We start from the raw sequence: 19,031 nt of genomic DNA on the forward strand, positions 1-19,031 counted from the left end.
GAAAGAACACACTTTTCTTGAAGTTGACTTTGAGTTGGGCAAGGCTGAGAGCACGAAGAACTTTTGAGAAACAATACAGTGCTCCTCCTCTGTCTTCAAGTAGATGATGATGTCGCAGATGTACACACGGCAAAATGCGCCAAAGTAATGTATCAGAATGTAGGTCATAACCTTTTGAAATGATGCAAGGGAGTTTTTCCAACCAAATGGTATGTGGTTGTACTGAAACAAGTCAAATGGGGTTATGAACACAGTGTACTTTTTAATTTCTTCACTTAGTGGACTCTGCCAAAAGCCCTTGCGCAGATCTATTCGTGAAAAACAATGGCAACCACCAGTTTTGTCAATAGCATTGTCGATTCTAGGCAGTGGGTAAGGTATAAATTCAGTTTGACAATTGAGAGCCCTGTGGTCTGTATCTACAGAGGTGGAGTGTTCCATCTTCTTTTGGTGCATTAGTTATAGGAGAACCTAACGGGGATGCAGAAGGCCGGGTGATAACCGTGTCCAACATTTCTTTGAACTCCTTTTTCGTCACACCTTTTTATCTCTGGACATATTATAGGGCGCTCTATGAACCACTGTTTTATCTGCGAGCTCGAAAGGAACAGCATGCTTACATTACAGGAGGATAGCTCTCCATGCATGTAAGCTATGGTTACTTTGTCTTGACGTCTTCCTGGTTCAAAATCAGCCTTGATACACTACATTCTTCACTAGGATATTCTGTTCTTATGTTGTCTTTGGCCATTCATTTGTCGTCCCAATAGAAGTTTAAGCTTCTTCATGTCTAGGCAGGACACAAGAAAATCATAGGCAACATTGGGAATTGCCATCACGTCACTGGTACTAGAATGTCCTTGGAATTCAATAGCCAGGGTTATCCATTCGCTATGCACGGTCACTGACCCATTGCAGGCTTGGACCCTCAATATTCTACCAGCATGCAGACTACCGCCGTCCACTTAGCTTTTGTTGGTATTGAGACAGAAGCCACTGTCAACAAAGGCCTTCACTTCAATGCCATCTACCATAATGGGGGCATACAGTAAGCTTGACGATTATAAACACACGGTTTCACTATAGCTTTTTCTGGCACTTGTGATCCACGGTAGTCAGTTAATGTGGAAGGAGTATGTCATGAACTGTGGTAACTGGTCCTTCACTATGACCACAGTCATGATCGACGCTTCCCAGTGGTTTGTTTATGAAGCTATCCACACTCAGATGATGGCAACAACTCTAGATGTTTACTCAGCTTATGAGAATAAAATTGTTCTGTTATACGGCCTGGCTGTCTTCTCAATGTAATTGTTGGCACTGAGGCCTGTAGACAGCTCAGAAGGTCATCAAATGTTCTTGGACTTATGAGCTGGACTTGACTACAGAAGTCAATACACAACCCTTGCACTACCAAAGCTACAACTGCAGGAGACGACAGCTTCAGTTCTGCAGAATAAAATAGGCGACATTTCTCAAGACAGTACTCAGAGAGTCACATGTACATCTGAACCATAGCGCAGCATCCCATCTTTCAACCGCGTTTCCTTAGAAAGCTGCTAAAATGTTACTTTTCCACTGTTCGCAACATGTTGGTCCATGATCCATGAGTTGCACATCATACCATTTTGAAACAAATTGGCATCCACCCGAATTGTAGCACGAAGCTACAAAGGAAACCCATAGGGGTTTCTCAGAAGGAAAGCCTTGCGGTTGAAGAATTCTTGTCACAGGCGTACTCGAAAAACCGCAACCTTACCAATGTGTGCACTTTTTACGAGTCTCCATCAAAATTATCCAGCTCGACAATTTCTTGTGCTGATTTCTCTTGATAAGCAGTTGCACCAAAGTTCTCATTATTTCACTTTGTTGCATCATGTTCCTCTGCAGTTGTTTAAGTCAAGACCAGGCTCACCTTCCCGGCAGGCATTTTCTCTTTGAGCGTGCCACTGGTGTATGGGATCCAGAATGAGTTCGCTCAGAGTCTGGAGCTCTTGATTCGCTGTCACCCATCTTGTTTGCACCAGGGCTTGGCGGCTGATCGCAGCTTCTTGCAGCTTCTCACAGCACCGGTCAGCCTTGAGAAACTAGCTTCGTGAGGAAGGTCCGTTGCTGGCTCAACGTGCACTTGGTATCAGGTGAAAACAACGGACTCCAATGACGCTGGTCGATGAAAAACATTATCCACATGTCTGGTCTTCAAAAGCTGTCGGCTGCGTCAAAATGTAGCATACCTAACTAGAACGGCTATAGAAAAGACAATCTCAGTGAGACGGGTGTCCTCTGCCATTTCATCTAACGTCTTCGTCCTCACTTCTTTCCCTAGCACACTTCATCTTTTTTCATGCATCCAACACAGACCGTTTCAACAGTATTTACACAATGCTAACGTGCACCTCGTTCTTTTCCAAGAAAATTGGGCTGAATATTGCCTGTGTAGTGCAATCAGATACGAAACCAAAACCACCTTCGTGGCATTTGTAAGATTTTTCGTGTAACACAAATGTACCACGGCAAATAAGCTTGGGTACAAATAAGCTTGGTAACATTATGTGTTGAGTTTACCTTCAATTCCTCACAAAATTTCATTAAGGTATTATTTTTCATATATATTTTTTATAGTTGGCATTCCTGTATCAAAGAAGAAAAATGGTTGATCAATTGGTTGATCCAATGGTAACACATAAGCATTAACATACTGCAAGTCTTGTTTGAAGGCAATAATTGTTCCAAAGTGCAGAAGACATTGGCAATCGACCTCTTCGGAATTTTTTGTTCGATGGTTAGCCACCTCCGCAGGCCATTTTTTTACCGTTTTACCTACACTGCTGCTTATCGCAATTCACGCTCAGCCTGTTTTGTCTCGTTTCTGCCTAATGCATAGGTCCACCTGAAGTTTAGCCTGCTTCGATTCAGACTCCTTTGCTAACCAACGCTGACATCACTCCTTCAACTCTGCAGTGAAATTTCGGCACTTTTGCTTCAGCTGCTGCAGCCAAACAAACCTTATGGGCTTCCTCTGATTGGGCCTGTTGTGACCATCGCATTGCCTCAGCCTTCATTAGTGACATTTCTCAGCACGACTTTCCATACCACTCGTTCACAGCGCTGCCATCCCTTTTAAGCTGTATTCAAAGACTTGGCTGAGCCGAACGCCACAGGCAATCTGCCAAGTCTGCTGCAGCGCGCTATTATCCTCTCCCTGGCAGTCTGCCAGCTGTCGGCGCCAAAGCATGATGCGACACGCAGCCTGTATTCCTACAGGCTCCTAAGGTGTGAGGCCACACCCCACTCTCTCCTTCACACACCCCCTCTTACTTTCTCTCGACTCATGTCACTCGACCCTCCTCCTCTCTCAGATAACAAGGTAACCGACGAACGCCACCGGGTTTTCACTCACGTGAGCATTTCAATGAGGACACATTAAAAATGCTTCTTCTGCGAGCTCCTGCCAATGTGTGCTGTGTCCTTTGTTACCAAGATCCCTTGAGACCCCACAAGCATGCAGGGTTAATGCCAACTTCAGTCGGCAAACATATCACACACACTGGTCAAGTGCCAATTCTGTCAGCAAGTGTACACGAATTTGGCGAGAGTAATAGTAAGGCAGCTTTCACTTAAGCCCAAACATGAACTGGATAATGGAGCAGACAATTAACAAGGCTAACTCCGAATTACGCAGGACTACCAGAAAATATAAATGCAATATCCAGTGTTGCAAAAATTCCATGGACTTATTAACAAAAATGTTAGAGTGCACGGGTACTCACCTAAGATGTGTCATGTGGTTCACTGTTGAAAGGTTGGCATGATATGACTTACTGAAGTTCTCTTTCTCTCTCTGCACCTTTAGCAGTCTGAATGCAGTGGATGAGATGGAACGATAGCTTGGCAACAGTGACGACTGGTGAGGCATAGTTGATTGATTTCAAAGGCACTGTGCTGTGGTTGTTGTTCTCAATGCATCCACAATTCTGCAGCAGGAGGATTGCAGCAGCTGGTATAGAGGCTCCCTCCTGCACAACCAAATAGTGCATCTGAACACTGCTTATGATAACTATATTGGAGCACTCCTGTGCATTTGCCGAGTGTTGCTTTTTTTTAATGTTAACGAAATGAAAAACAAATCCCTTGTGGAATAAGGTACAATTTACTCATAAGCTAGATTACTATGAGAGGTGGACATTACTTACACAGGAAATCAAAATGCACAATTGACTAATCAATAAAGTACCACTAATCAACTTTTAACACCCTCCCCCTCTTAAACCCCAGAATGATTCGGAAAAATGTACCAAATTTCGATTCTTTTTCCTTGTAGCTATGAATTTTTGTCATTCTGATTCTGAAATATATTACTTGATTCTTGATACTTGATTAAATGTCTTTACCGGGCTTCTAACACCCTTTAGTGCTGAGAATTGAACTCAAAGCCAATTACCGACCGTAACTCATCTTTGGCGGCGGGAGTAGTACAACATCGGGCTGAACGAGCGTGCCTCTTCATTGGCAATATCAGGGTCCTTCAATACTCTTCATCTGGTCATGAAACTTCCCCGAAAGTTTCACATAGGGACAGAAGGTGGCACCAGAGGTGCTGGCATAAGGAGAAGGTGAGCAATCTGGCGCGCCAGATGGCCGGGCTGCGCGATTATGCAAATCTTTGACAAGGAAAAGCACCTCTCCCACATTTATTTCAGCATGTTTGTAGAGTGAACATGCAACGGGAACTTTTGGCAAAATAATTTGTTGTGCAATGCGTTTGTGTTCACACACGGCATTGTTTTATGATTGACGTCGCCCCCTCCCTACGAGCAGCCTTCCTTGCACAAACTGTTTCGTTTGGCTGTCTCTCTTTGCACTTCGTCTAGTTAGATGGATAGGTCAGTTATATGTGATTAGTTAGTTCAGTTTGTTAGTTATTAGTTGATCTGTTAGAATGTTAACCGTATTTGCTTAATTACAATAGTTAGGTACATTATTAATGAGTAATGTTAGTTCAGTTAGATAACTTAGTTAATTGGTTAGCTTTGTTAGTTTGACTAGTTAATTAGTTTTGCTAGTTGCTATATTCATTTAGTTGGTGCATTACTTAGTTATGTAGTTCATTGGTTGTGTTAGTTTGTAACAATACTTTATTAGTTATTATTAAGTTTAGTTAGTCAGACTGGTTAGCACGTTAGGTTAGTTATTTGATAATTAGTTGAGTAATTACCTATTTGTGTGGTTAGTTAATCAGCTGGTTAGCTTTGCTAGTTTAGTAATTGGTAAGTAGTAAGTAGCTGTTAATTAATAATTAGTTGTGATTAGTTTACCGATGATTAGTAATAATTTAGTAATAATTGGTAATAAGTTTAGTAATCAGTTAGCTTTGTTAGCTTGAAATGCAGGCTTTTCATGTGCAATTACACAAAAGTGCAACACGAACTTGCTCTGTAGTCGGTTTGTAACGAAGGAGTAGTGCAAGTGCTGAAATTGAATTATAAATTAAGTCGCTGTTTCAAATGCAGTTGAAGCTGGAAATGAAACAAGGCATTGTAGTTGTTTCAAAATTGTTAGCGATTAAGTTAATGAACACTGTACAGAAACAGGGTGGCAATTGGCAGGTTATGTAGACAATATTCACACGCTGATACAGGCAGTCGACCCTCGCGCAATAGCGAACATTCGCACAGAACGACTGTGGCGTCCGTTCGGTGCCTGCTCCAGTCCGCCTTATACTTGTGGCAATGCCACAGTGTGCCCACTGTGGCCGCCATATGAAGCTCTCCCATATGCGTCACGTGGAAATTTTGTGACCAGGTAGGAAGTATTAAAGGGCCCTGGTGATACTGATACAAACTCCCATGATGTAAACAGCGCAGGATTGCACTTTAAAGGGTTAACTAATTACTTTAGTGCACATATTGCAATATACGAACTGAAGCCAGCATTGGAACAAATTTTGAAACTAGCACCAGTCTTGAGATAAGCGCTGTGAAACATGTGGTAAAAATGCGCTGCTGTTCCACTTCTTTAAAAAAATCACCTTTTTATACATTGAAGCTAACGGATTACTCGAATGCCAATGCATTTCGTCGCACATTTTGGGAGCACATATCTCGAAACTGGTGCAATATTCAGGATTCTTTCCAAGTGGATATGACCTTTAAGAGTAATCCGAGAGTAATCCAGCTCAAGTACTACAATTGAGGTACATGCTACGTAAAAAATATGCCGTATTGAACAGCTTAATGTGCGGTACATTAGATCAACACAACTATGAGTAGTCTACACTGCTAGAATTTAGGGTAAAATGAAGTGGTTTTGTTGTTGTATGCTTGGGCAATGCGGAATTTATCAGCCATGCTTTATACAATTTATCTCAGTAGCTCCATTCTCACTGCGACGGCATTCTACAACAATGAGTGCGTTTCTACGGGTGACATCTTAACATGAGCCACAATATCGCTGTCATTTTAGATTGTTAGCAAATGCATGGGTCAGTATAGTGCTCAGAGATGGAAACGTGATATCGGACTGCGGAGTGGTCAGCGTTTCTTCTTCTACGGGGAGCGTCAGGGGGCTGCTGGTGGACCAAATGTAGTTATATTGCATCACAAAGGCTTTCACTTTTATCGTACACCTTAAAGGGACACTGAAGAGAAAAATGATTTCCTGTGCATCAGTAAATTACCTTTCTACAACACTAAAAACACCACTCTTACCACGATAAGACACTTGGTAAGCCAGAAAAAGCGCAAGAACGAAAGACGGGTGGCGACGCCTCCTTGAAGTTCCCGCACCTGGTCGCTGTGACGTCATGCATTTTGATGGCATCTTCTAGGACCTACTTAATTATATATCGGTACAGATTGACTACACTGTGTTTTAAAGAAACCAAATATTAAACATGGCAAGTTTCGGGAACCTCTTTACTCAGCCAACATGGCCCAAATGCGAAAACATAGTTTGGAATCCCTGACGTCACACTGACTTAGCGGCGTCGGGGTTCCGGCGAAAAATTCAAATACTGATACTTCGACCTTCATTTTCTTATCTAATAAACTATTATTTTGAAATGACTGCCTGCATGGTTCTCAAAAAATGCTTGATTTGTCTAAAATGATTTATTGCTTCGCTTTAGTGTCCCTTTAATGTATCAGCTTGGTGTCCCCAGCCACCTCTGCTAGCGCAAAAAGCACCATAATTCACGCGCTCCGACTATCATGTTTCAGTCGCTCAGCACTGTACATGTTAGGACTGTCATTAGTAACGGCTGTTTATGATCTTACATCAACAAGCTAATAGAAAGGCTTTACGAATAGCTTGTCTTAACTGGAAGAAATGCTGGCTGATGTTATGCAGGCTTCATTAACACAGTTGTACTAGGAGAGCTTGCATTATTAATTGCCAGTGCCACACAGTTTCTTACAATACCATTTCCTAGAGAAGAAACTGGTGCTGAGCAGCTGTTGTATCCACAAGAATGTTGGAATGTGGTCACTTCGTATTGACATTATTTTCGGAGAGCTGGGGCATATTGAAAGCGTGCCTGGCTAGCTCCGTTCCATCTGTCACATCAATTCATTCCCTATAAGAACAGCACCTAAAGCCCTGTTCTTTCTTTACCATTACACACAAAAACAATCTAATCTTGAGAACTTGTGCTTGGATGTACAGTTATATGAAATTTAAAAATTAATGGTGCATTGCTAAAGATGGAAAATTGACAAGGTCTTTGCTTGCTGCGCAACTGTTTCAGTAATCAGCTTTTGTTCTTTTTCTCGCTTGCTTAGGCACTGGTGAGCTAACTTTTATAGAAAGATGTAGTACGTACAGGTCAATTAAAATTTTATGCTTCATCTTTGCAGCTATGATCATGTTTTAGGCCAAGCCACGTTTGAGACAAAGCCTCGGAGACCCATATCCTGGCATTCCCAAAACAGCACGGTGCCCATTAGAAAACTTGCGAGACACTGGCACTAGATTTCCCTCTTGGTAATATTGTAAAATATTCTATGACCAGTGCAGTCATCCAAGTAGCAGCACTTGTCATGTGCTTTTAGCAACCACTTGAAGAAGCAAACAATATAGTTGCTAGGTAGTGACGATAACTGTCCACTAACTGTTTCCTTCTTAAGGAAGGATGCAGGGCAAATAATTGCGATTTTTGGCCAAAAAACATGTTTCCAGATCATAGAAGTTTTAGAAGTTTCAGCAAAAGCCAACGCATTTGACAGCTCAAAAGTGCCTCGAAAAAAAAAAAAGGAAACTTCCAGCTATTGCTGCAGAACAAAGCCGAAGAAGGCCAAATGTGTGCTGCAGGAGAATTTTAGTTAGGACAGATGCAATTTGAATAAGTGACATACTTCTGAACTTTTGGAACCATTTTTCTCAGTTCGTTTTTCACAAAAGTTCATGACTGCAAGAACTATCCTTCTTGTATAAGAAAAAGAACACTTCTCAGTAGGGTAGTTACTGGGGTAGAATTTTATGCGGAATGCAACTGCATGTAGACTCAAATTTTCATATTCCACAAATTTATATGAAAATTGAAATTTTGGCTGCAAGGTGGAAGTTCAATTCCTGGTGAAGCCTATTATGCAAGTTTTATTTCCAATAAAGACTGCGCTAATTGAGCAAAGCAGCTGCACAGAGGCATACTTTGAGAGTTTCTAATAACACATTGTGGCCGAAAATTCCAAAGCTTGTCATTTTAGGAATATAGTTTCTGCGTCTTACTCACTTCAACAATTGAAAGTCAGTGACTTTCAAAAATTCATCAGAATAATAAAATTTGCCACCTGACCTTACGATATTGTCCTGAACACATTTCCAATTTTTGTCAAAATCAAGTCAGCAGTACAAAAGTTAATTTCGCAGGATCAATACTAGGTTTTCAAATCACATTTAAAAACATGTTTCTGTTGTCTGCAAAACAGCACTAGTTGCATAATCCTTTTCTCTGCAAATGAAAAAAAAAAAAAAGAAGGAGATATGCCCTCCAAGAAAATTGTCATCGTCAGTGCCCCCCATTTCCTTTCTTGCACAGCACTGCATTGGCTTGTAAATTTGACATTCCAAGTGGTCACTGACTACATTTGTACCCCTTTGTAGGTTAGCTAGATGTGGCACATTGAAAGTACGTGCCCCAGTTCAGGACAACCTGTCTAATAGATTGTTTTACTGTAATTACAAATTGTCTTGCAACACACCTCAGCTGGGCTAGATGCTGCATTTGCTACTAATTTGAATTTATCAGCCACACCAAGATGAACGCCCCATCAAATTTATGCAACTACTAGAAGCACTGATCATGTTTGCTTCACTTGCTGCACTTTAAGAGCAGCACTGCTGTCTCGTGCAGCTAGGCAAAGACTTTTCTTTTTAAGTTATTGTGAATATTTGCTTGAATGAAAAGAAAGCAGCCTAAAAGATAAAGTGCTGCAAACTGCTGCTGCTTTTGTGTGGGCTCTAAAAACCTCCTACTGACACATTGACCGTTAAAAACGAAGAGCCTGTCATGAGAGCTTAGATAATTACAGGTTATAGAAGAGTGCCAACATCTTCAGGTGGTTTGCTACTATTCCCTAAATTTGGTGTTGCTCATATAGGCATAGTCCTTATACTCTTCACCTCAAACAAGTTAATCAGGAAGCTTAAAATCAGGCTAGGAGACAGAGTGACAGAAATGGCAAACCTCTGGGAGTGTTCATCATATTTTCTTCCTTCCGTAATACTTCACATGAAGAGTTCCTGACCAACATTGTGCCCAGACATAGTTGAATCCCACTTGGGTCTGAATAAATCCTCAGCGTTTTCTCTCTCTCTCACACACACACGCACACATGCACGCAAACGCACACACACACACACACACCAACTGGTAAAAAAGAGCACAACTTCACATTTGTCATAGGAGTGAAAATTCGAATTCTGTTCATACAAGTTACTGTGCGGTTATGAGGTAGTACTGAGGGAGCAGACTTCTCATTTACTCAACAAACAGTTGCTTCCTGTTCATTTATAACTCGTAAAATGCATGTAGACACAGAGAGAAAGAAGTTTACGTACTGTATCCAATTCTTTGTGAAATCGTTAGAGGAGGGAGAAGTACACCACAATGCAGCAGAAAGGCACTTGCGGCCAACAAAAAGTGACGGGGCCGGTTAGGTGAATTGCCGCCATGGGTGTTCTAGTGGCTTCTGCACTTTTGGCTTCTTCTGAGACAGAAAACAAGCCTTCCACTGCAAAGATTGGGAAACAAATGCAGAAAGTAAGAGTTGAAAGCAATAATAACGGAAAATTTGAAATTACAATCTGAAGTTCAAACAGCACACAAGCATGTGTAAGTATATTGTGCTGAGTGTCAGCCAGGCACACCTTTTGCTGTCGGCTAGTGAGTGAACTGGTACTGGCAAAAAATGGTTGCTCTCGGCAAGATCATAAAGGAACATGAAAAGATATGCAACATATACTTACTGCAAGAAGAAAATTGGGTTGCTGTTGTGTTGAGTTTTCTCAAGTGCAAGGACACCCAAGGGCATCTTGCACCAAAAATAATGTAAACTATCTACAATCCCTCGATCATCTAGCTAATGATAGCAACCCTGAACATCCTCAATCACAACTGAAAACCTTGATGAGTAGCGCAAAAGGCATGAACCAAGAAAGACACAAGTACACAGGACGGGTGCACGTCCTGTGTACTTGTGTTCTTCTTGGTCCATGTTCTTTTGCGCTACTCGTCAAGGTTTTCAGCTGTGAACCTACTTACCCCACAAAAGTATTATTGCTCGATCACAAGGCGGAATGATCCGAGGTGTTTGCAAGATACACCTGAAAGGGCCACTGTGGACGGCTAACAGACCGATTAACAGCTAAGTGCATGATTACCAGCTAAGTGTACTTTGCCTATTTCACTTTCACACAGCTAAATAGTACTTAACGTCAACAAAAGAAAAGGAAGCGTTCATGGAGCCCCCTTAGTGGGGCTTTGGATAAATTTTGACCACCTCAGATTCCTCAAAGCACACTCGGTGTTCAGTACATCTGTGCTTTTTCATTTGTTTTACCCTTTCAGAATACAGGAGAGGATTAGAGCCATGACATCATGTTCAGCAGCAATATACTACAGTTGCAGTGCCACTGTCACAACAAGTTTTCCATCATGAAGGTATCAATTAAGGCAGTCACCCTTTGTGCTTGTGAGTACCCAAAATTACTAGAATTTACAGAAGTTACTAGGGGCACCAGATTCCAGTTTTTTTTTGTTTTTGTTTTTTACATAACAACACGTATCTATAAGAGAGGTAGTATTCGTGCCCGAATAAATCGTGAACAGGAATTACACTGCACCATGCCACTGCAAGCCAAAACTGCAGTCTGAATCACATAAAGCTGAAATCTGATGCCCTGGGAATACAATTCAAGAAGCCACAAGGTGCACTAGCGAAGGATTTCAAGTATATGTACATTCACTGAAAGCAAAATCACACCACCTCTGTAACATCACTCGTTTTTTTTTCCAATTCTTATTTTCCCATAAAGTCTCCGTCTTAGGGGCCATTTCCACCCTACATAAGACTCTCGTTTCAGGCTAAAGGATGTAATTCATGGGGAACTCTACCACAGACACCCATTTTTGAATTTCAGATCCTTTTATTTCAACAGTTACAGGGAGCATGAAACCGACGGTGCCATTGAAAGAATGGTTTTGTGCTGAAAACATCGACAGGTAATAAAATGTACCTAATTTAACAGTGGCATACATTGGGCCCTCTGAGAGACTATAGTGCAGTGATATGCTTAACCTCGTCATAATTTAGAAAAAAAAAAAAAACAAGCATGGACGCCCTTACAGATACCAAGTAACCATGGATGGTTTGTAATATCGCGAGCCATAACATCTGCTTATGTTAACAAAGAGCAGTCAGAGCTGGCTTAAACGCACTCAGAACACTGTCATTCAATAACTTAGCAAATTTACAAGAAAGTGCACTTTATTCCATTTACTATGTCTGCCCTTAAGGTACATTTCCAAATTTATTTGTATTTATTTGGGAGAGAAAGTTTAATTACAAGCAGAGAAAATGAAGGGCAGTATCTTCCCTACCGAATTTTATTTTACTCCTGAACAGCAATGCCAGTACGCTAGTATGATGTCGCAGACTTCAGTATGGTCTCGCACATATGGGCCATTTTTCAGATGTCCTGAAGATTAGCTATGTTTCCTATTCCTTCAAGACTTAATTTAATCCTTGGCCATCAATAAACTGCTAACTAGTCTGTAGGAGATACTGCCCAAAGCTGACGTCACAAGGTGGCAGCCAGTGGAGAAACGTTGAACCATTCGTTAAAGTCTTGCGCATCTTTTCTGCCACCTCAAGTAGGACTTTCGCAACTGCTTCAAGTCGGAGAGATTGCCCCTCCTCAGACTAAAGGGACACTAAAGGCAAATATTAAGTCACGGTGAAGTGATAGATTAGTCCTCGAGAATCTCCAAGGTGTCAATATGATTGCATACAGAACCTTAATTATCGAGAAATTGAGGTAAGTGCAGGACATGATTAGAGACTCCCCCGGGGCATTCAAGTACTTGCCCGATGACGAAAGCACTCCTCAGATAAATTCTGTCACTAGTACTCAACCACTCGTTGCACAAAACAGCCTTGTATTGTATTATAAGATGAAATAAAATGCTACTTGTCCAGTTCTATTTCACTTTTACAAAAAAGAACTCACTGAAATAACCCTGACAATGATGCAGGCGGTCCAAAGGTTTTGTTTTCACTTGACTCCGCACCGCCCACGCTTTCGTGTTTCAATAGTTATCACAAAGTGCTGCCCTGGTTTTGCTGGCTTGCGAAACTCGCACAAACTGCAAGTATAGAGAATTCAACTTTCATTTGATGTCGTGGGATGCCCGAACGGTCTATGCCACTTGACCAAAGAGCAGCTGCAGCGGCGAATCCGCCACTCTGCCCTGGCTCGGCGGCCGCTTTACTCACCGACGGCAGCAAAGGGCGGTGATGGCGTATGCAAAGTCACCACTCCCCCAGTTGGGTGGCGGGAGATTTGAAATGCAATAAAGGTATTCGGACCCTTCAGATGCAATTTTCTCGTTAACTAAGTATATTCTTGACACGAAACAAGCATTTCGAGTTTTCTGGAATGCTATTTAAACAGTCCATGCCGACTTAGTATTTGCCTTTAGTGTCTCTTTTAAGTACTTGATACCAGGCAGGCCAACAACCACAGAATAAGGAAAACACTACAATAAATAATTTTAAAAAGCGAAATGAATAACAAAATGTGAAATATGCTAAAACCTGTATGATTCTTCAACCTGTCAGTTGTTTACTAAAGATCCTTAGCTACAACTATATGCACCACATCAAATTAGAAAGTTTTATAAAATTTATTCATGAAATATTGAAGTAATGCAGCCAACAAATGTGATACATTGGTTGTTGAAGTTAGTGTCATGGCTGCAGATAGGTAACAATAATCGACTTAGAAAAAATGGGTTTCTGAAAAATCAGTCAGCGACTGCATCTGCACTCTCTTGAAATCAGTTTTATGCTAAACTAGATGCGCATAAAATCGTAAAATTACTGGTGTCATTATTGCAATTATACAGAAACATTCAAGATTTAAAAAATTACGATAAGGTTGTTTATAAGGTTGGCAGGTGTGCAATACCCTTCAACCACGCTCCTCAGCGATTCATCACCGATGATCTTGTAATTTGGAACTCCCAGAATATGGTGAATCAGTGAACAAGAGGAACATTTCCCCAACAGCTGTTCGCAGTAGAAATTGCAGAGGTTACTGCATCGCACTGTCAGTGCTGTGAGGTCACAGAAAATGAAGGAGCGCATTCGTGAACATAAGAGACGAGACTATAAACAGAGCGATATATTATGCCTCCCCTGATTCTCTCGTACAGAGGCATTGTTTGTGGAAAAAAAAAAATTGCATAAGTCTCAATTACCTCATGCGCAGAAAGGCACACAATTTCCTCTATATCCAAGAGTCCAGCGTTAAGCCAACAATCAATGAGGTCCAGGGCATCTAGTACATTGGCGACTTCCAATTCCCTGATTTTTTTTCAGGTTCTCCCTGAACGCGTTAAGAAAATTGTCAAGCAGTATGTAACACTGGAAGGTCAGGCACAATGAAGAAATGGCGACTTAGAGCCTGCCAAGTTACAATGCTAGTCCGTAGCTTTAACAGATACGAGTAAGCTATAGATCGGGTAGGAATCAGATATGACTCAATCATGTATCTCACTATATTCCAACCACCCAGGCAAGCTCACACTCAGAGAACCAGCAAATGACAGCATTGCATGCGTATTGCATAGGTTCATTTGCAAACTCCTCACTTCGGGCATACCATTAGCTTTGCCATAACTGCTGTAGATACCCATTTCTTCGTATTCAAAGCAACCATAGTGAGAATTTCCTGTTTTATCCCTGAATTTTCCATAACTGACACATTCCTTAAAAAGTGCATGCTTTTTCATGATGGTAGGCACCCTTTGGTCACTAACACATGCTCTCAGTGAGTTATAGCAAAGGGCACTCCATTCCTAGCAAGTATCCCCATGAGTGCAAGCTTATTCTGAATTTCTGAAGTGATGACACCATTTCTCCATATTGTTCACACCATCCTCTCACTTATGCAAGCTGTCTTATTGCAAAAAATACCGGATTTGTTTTTCTGCAAAAGTAATTCATTTTAGTTTTGCAAGTTCTTTTTCTGGTGGTCAACTTGTAACAACAAAAACAACTCCATATACCTATTAGCAACATCAACAAGAAAGTATCACGGCCTGCGTAGGACTTCTGGTTCAGCTGCCATAAGTTTTGTTCAGCACACTCTGCGCATTGAAAGCCTTTTTTACACTTTTACAGATCCTGGCAAAAATGCTGAAGTCTCTCAATGCCTGCAAGCACTTGCTTTTTCAGCTCTGCTCCAAGTTCCCACAATTCCTCGAGTGAACACTAAACAACAACTGCAGCTGACGTGCGGTCATGTATTTGATTATTTCCTCAATGTAACCTGTTTTTTGCAGCACCTGTTTCACAGGCTGTTTTTTGCAATAGAAGTGTTCACCTTAATTTTGTTAATTGTTGATGCTACAAAAAGCCTACAGAATTTTTCCTTTACTCATACGAGCTGAAATGGTGATCAAGTGGTCATTCCACTAGGTGCTCGTATACAGTACTGTTTTTCCAATAAATTTTTGTGCACAGTCCTTTTTTTTCTTTAATAAACAGAAATGTGGCTGCAGTTAGCAACGACCAGCCTTTGCTTTCGTTCCCATGAGATGTACATTAAAAAAAGGAAAATGTTGTATGTTCCATATATAGGTAAAGGAAGAAGAGCCATAGCATAACCAAATACCGTTAGCACCCATTTTGTGCATAATAACTGACACTGATGTGTTCACCTCACCACACCTTTTCCTTGGCAGGCATTGTCTTAAATCCTTAAAATTTACTGTCTTATATATTGTATTTTCTGGACAATTAATCACATTCTTTTTCCAAAACTTTCTTCAGTACGTCTTGTACATAAACTATGTGTGTAGGCACTACCAATATTAGTTTTTCTTTCTTACGCACCATGCCAGAGAAGCAATGCAAGCAACATGCCTACAGTGTGTCTAAAAGTTTCAGAGGCCAACGACGGTGACCAAGTGACGCTGTCAGCCGAAGTGGCTGAACTTTGTGACTGCATCATCAGAGGACGCCAGCCTTTGATGAGTTTGAGTGAAGTTCAATGAATGTTGATTTTCGGCCCCGAAGTCAAGTGCTGGTTGAATTTTTTTCCGCTGTAATTTGTGGCTCGCAAAAAAAATTTGTTTGTGGGAATGAAGTGCTCTGAAATTGGCAAGTACAGCATTTTGCCACAAATGCACAAGCGTGCCAATGAGTGCACAAGCAGGCATAATTGCAATTTGTAATGCTGACTAAGTTAAAATAGGCAAGCATCCATACACCTATTATATATCAATATTTTTCTTTGAAGCTCTTAAGACAGGGTGCGAGTTATACGAAGGTGCAACCTATATATAGTCTGGAAAATACCGTACTTTTTCTCAGGCTAAGTTTGGCTAATTTTCTTAGCAAGATCTTGCCCCATTGACCTGATGCTGCTTTAATAATTGTCTTTCCGAGCAAGAACCTTGCTTCAGTCATGAACCTCAGATGCTATGTGTTTATGACTTGGCACATAAAAGAATGTTAGAAGGCTCCTTTCTGTTGGCAGCCAGCAGGAACTGTTTCTCACTTGTTTCACAGCCCATTTGAGGATGAAAGAGCTGAAAACATGTAGTGTATGTTGGAGGTATTGTTGCAGTTTATGTTAACTTCTAAGTTTAATTATTGTTCTTTTTCTCAGTTGATCTGTGCATTTTTTGTATACTGTATTAGACCAGGAACTTCCATGTTAGGGCTCTCGCTCCAGATGTTCCTGCATAGCTATTTTATAGGTTGAAAATGAACTTCGAGGAATTGATTGATTTGGTGAAACAATCACAAACAAGGGGCAAAAGCAAGCAGGAACTTGTGCCTCTTACGAGGTCAGGCAAACTTTACTACCTACAGTCATTTGGGAGCTATAGATATTTCAGTGTGGCTTTGTGCAATCAAGTACCCAGACATCCTTGTACATTAATCTGTACTTTGCCTTCTTTTGTATGCCTGGACCATACCACCCTATAACTTAGGGTCCCTTCTTTGTAAAGCTCTTTATAGTGACAAGTCAAATGCAGGAGGAGCTCTTCCCTGAATAGGTATGATGTCCCCACCATTAAATCCAATTGCTTTAGAAAGCTTCCTTAAAAATGCCCCCTGCATGGAGAGGACCCCTATTATTCAGAGACAATGAGCACATTTAGGCATAAAGTGTGATAAGAAAGAGCTCCCAATGCAAGTGGGTACTCAGAAAAGGGGGATAAGAATCCGGAGGGAGATTTGTACAAAGGGATTGCCTTCTGGTCGCCCACTCATATACACACATGCACTCTCCCTCCCTAATGTGTGGGTGACCGCCACCATCAAACAGGCCTATTAATCTCGTCACAAACGCCAGTAATCACTCGAACCCAACGCACAAAATGCTCTTCACCGGCGTGGTGAGGAGTTTCTCCGAAAGGAAACGTCCGAGGTAGGGTAAGGCCGCGGAGACATGGATGCAAAGGATATATAAGGAGGCTCAGAAAGAGTAGGAAGCAGTTCACTAGCTGCCAGATTATCATGTATGTTTACTTTGATAGACACTTGCCGCACTGCGTTCCTAAGCTACGTAATTCACATCAAATTATTTTTCCTTAGTACGCAGGCGCTATAAAGCCGAGCGACGAAAACTACGAGTATGCCAATGCGTGCATGTGCGAAAGCAACGCAAGCTCTTGCGGAACTTTGCGCACGACACCAAAAGACACGTCATGCTTGAAGCTATAGCATGCGCCGATTTGCGCAGGGTTACTTTCATTCTAAATTTATTGCACTACAAGGGGGGGGGGGGGGGGGGAGGTGTTCTGCAAGAGTTCACCTGTGGACATGTCCATTTCGTCTGCTGCTGAAGTTCTGATTGGCTGGGTTGGGGTACGCGTCAGTAGACAGGCGCTTCCAGCCAGTCAGCACTTTAGCAGCATACGAAATGGACATGTCCACTAGGTGGACACTTGCGGATTACCGCCAATACCGCTCGGAAAGACACTCTACTCTGGCACGTGTTGACAGCAGGCGTGTGCGACAACTGCAGAGCACGAGACATCTAAAAGCGGGGGTCAACGTTAACAGCTCATTTTAATTTCAACAGACGCTAGCTGCATCGAGCACCACCAATCCTGGTGGTACAATGACTGGTTAGTGTGCTGATTAAACGCAGTAGGATCTCCTGCAACGGCGCGACTTCAGTAAGCTCGTTAAGCCTAATATGAATGTGCGGCGTTTTTCCAGCGACTACTAAATTATACTGGAGGACATAAAAGCGACACTGAGCTTGAATAACCATGTCGCACTATCTCAGCAGAGGCTAAATGTTTTTCATAATCGCTACTGAAGCACGCGTGGTCCGAGTTTACGAAAGCCGACAGCAATGAGCCCGTATAGCACGAGGCACATTGTTTCGAAACCGTTCGGTTCAGACTGCATTATTAGGAAGTGTTGTGCTAACCTCGCGCTCGCCGTTTTGACAACTGCGATTCTGAGGCTGACCGAATGAACAGTTCAAGGTTCAACACAGTTCCATACGACGTTCAAGGTCCAGCGCCACACTCACCTGCGTAAACAATGCACTGCAAGTCGGCTGCGTCGGCGAGCGCAACCGCTTCGGCGGCACCACACCGTTGCCATGGCATTGAGGGGCCGGCTGATTCGTCATAGTGAACGTGAAAGTTTGACAGCAACAATAGCAGCCCTTGAACGCAGCTCCAATAAAAACGCAAGAACTACGCCACCCGCGAACACACGCACATCCCGCCGCTGCTGTCACCAACCGCGCGCGCGCAACAAGCGGCTGCGCGCGTGCAGCTGTCATGTGACGGTATATGGCCTCTTAATTACCATTGGCTGCGGTTCATAAACTTCCCAAAGCTTTGAATGAACTCTTGCCCGCTATTGAATCATAAAATTGCATTCGTTTTAATTTAGGCCCAACATAAATAGTCTAACTATTCTAACAAAGTCTACAGACCAAAACTTGACGGAGGCACGATGACATGGCGTAGCGCTTTCGTTGGTTTCGCTTTTGTTATCACGTCGGCCGTCGCGTCAGCTGAAGCAATGGCCCATAGAGAAAGAATTCAACCAGAGTGTATTCTAGATTCAACCACTACCTATGATTCAACAATAGCGGACACTCCCAAAGATCCCAGCGGCCGAATTGACCGATGCGCACCAAGCCGCCGACATTAATACCTGAACCACACTTCCGATTTCGATTTTGGTCGCGCGCGTTTTCAACGCTAGTTGGAACGCGTTGCGCCGGCTGCGCTGCCCATTAAAAACAATTGCACCATTTGGGGTCTA

The 19,031-nt window shown here is 42.1% G+C and overlaps 2 long non-coding RNA genes across 3 annotated transcripts in view; one reads left to right on the forward strand and one right to left on the reverse strand.

The window, feature by feature from the left end:
• The window catches only part of LOC129387193 (uncharacterized), a 57,007-nt gene extending 41,214 nt beyond the window's left edge, over window positions 1-15,793 (forward strand). The window contains exons 7-9 of one of the 2 annotated variants that reach the window (XR_008614475.2): window positions 3,854-3,907; window positions 7,854-7,980; window positions 14,904-15,793. This is a non-coding gene — a long non-coding RNA (uncharacterized lncRNA). The remainder of the gene's footprint in view (window positions 1-3,853; window positions 3,908-7,853; window positions 7,981-14,903) is intronic. The other variant, XR_008614474.2, reaches the window with a different exon arrangement.
• LOC129387194 (uncharacterized) lies at window positions 3,916-18,477 on the reverse strand. The gene is made up of 3 exons (XR_008614476.2): window positions 18,283-18,477; window positions 10,057-10,229; window positions 3,916-4,016 (listed from the first exon to the last, which is right to left on the reverse strand). It is a non-coding gene; the product is annotated as an uncharacterized lncRNA (long non-coding RNA).
• Window positions 18,478-19,031: the final 554 nt, after the last annotated feature.

The sequence above is a fragment of the Dermacentor andersoni genome, chromosome 2 (genome assembly GCF_023375885.2).
Source record: "Dermacentor andersoni chromosome 2, qqDerAnde1_hic_scaffold, whole genome shotgun sequence".
NCBI lineage: Eukaryota > Metazoa > Arthropoda > Arachnida > Ixodida > Ixodidae > Dermacentor > Dermacentor andersoni.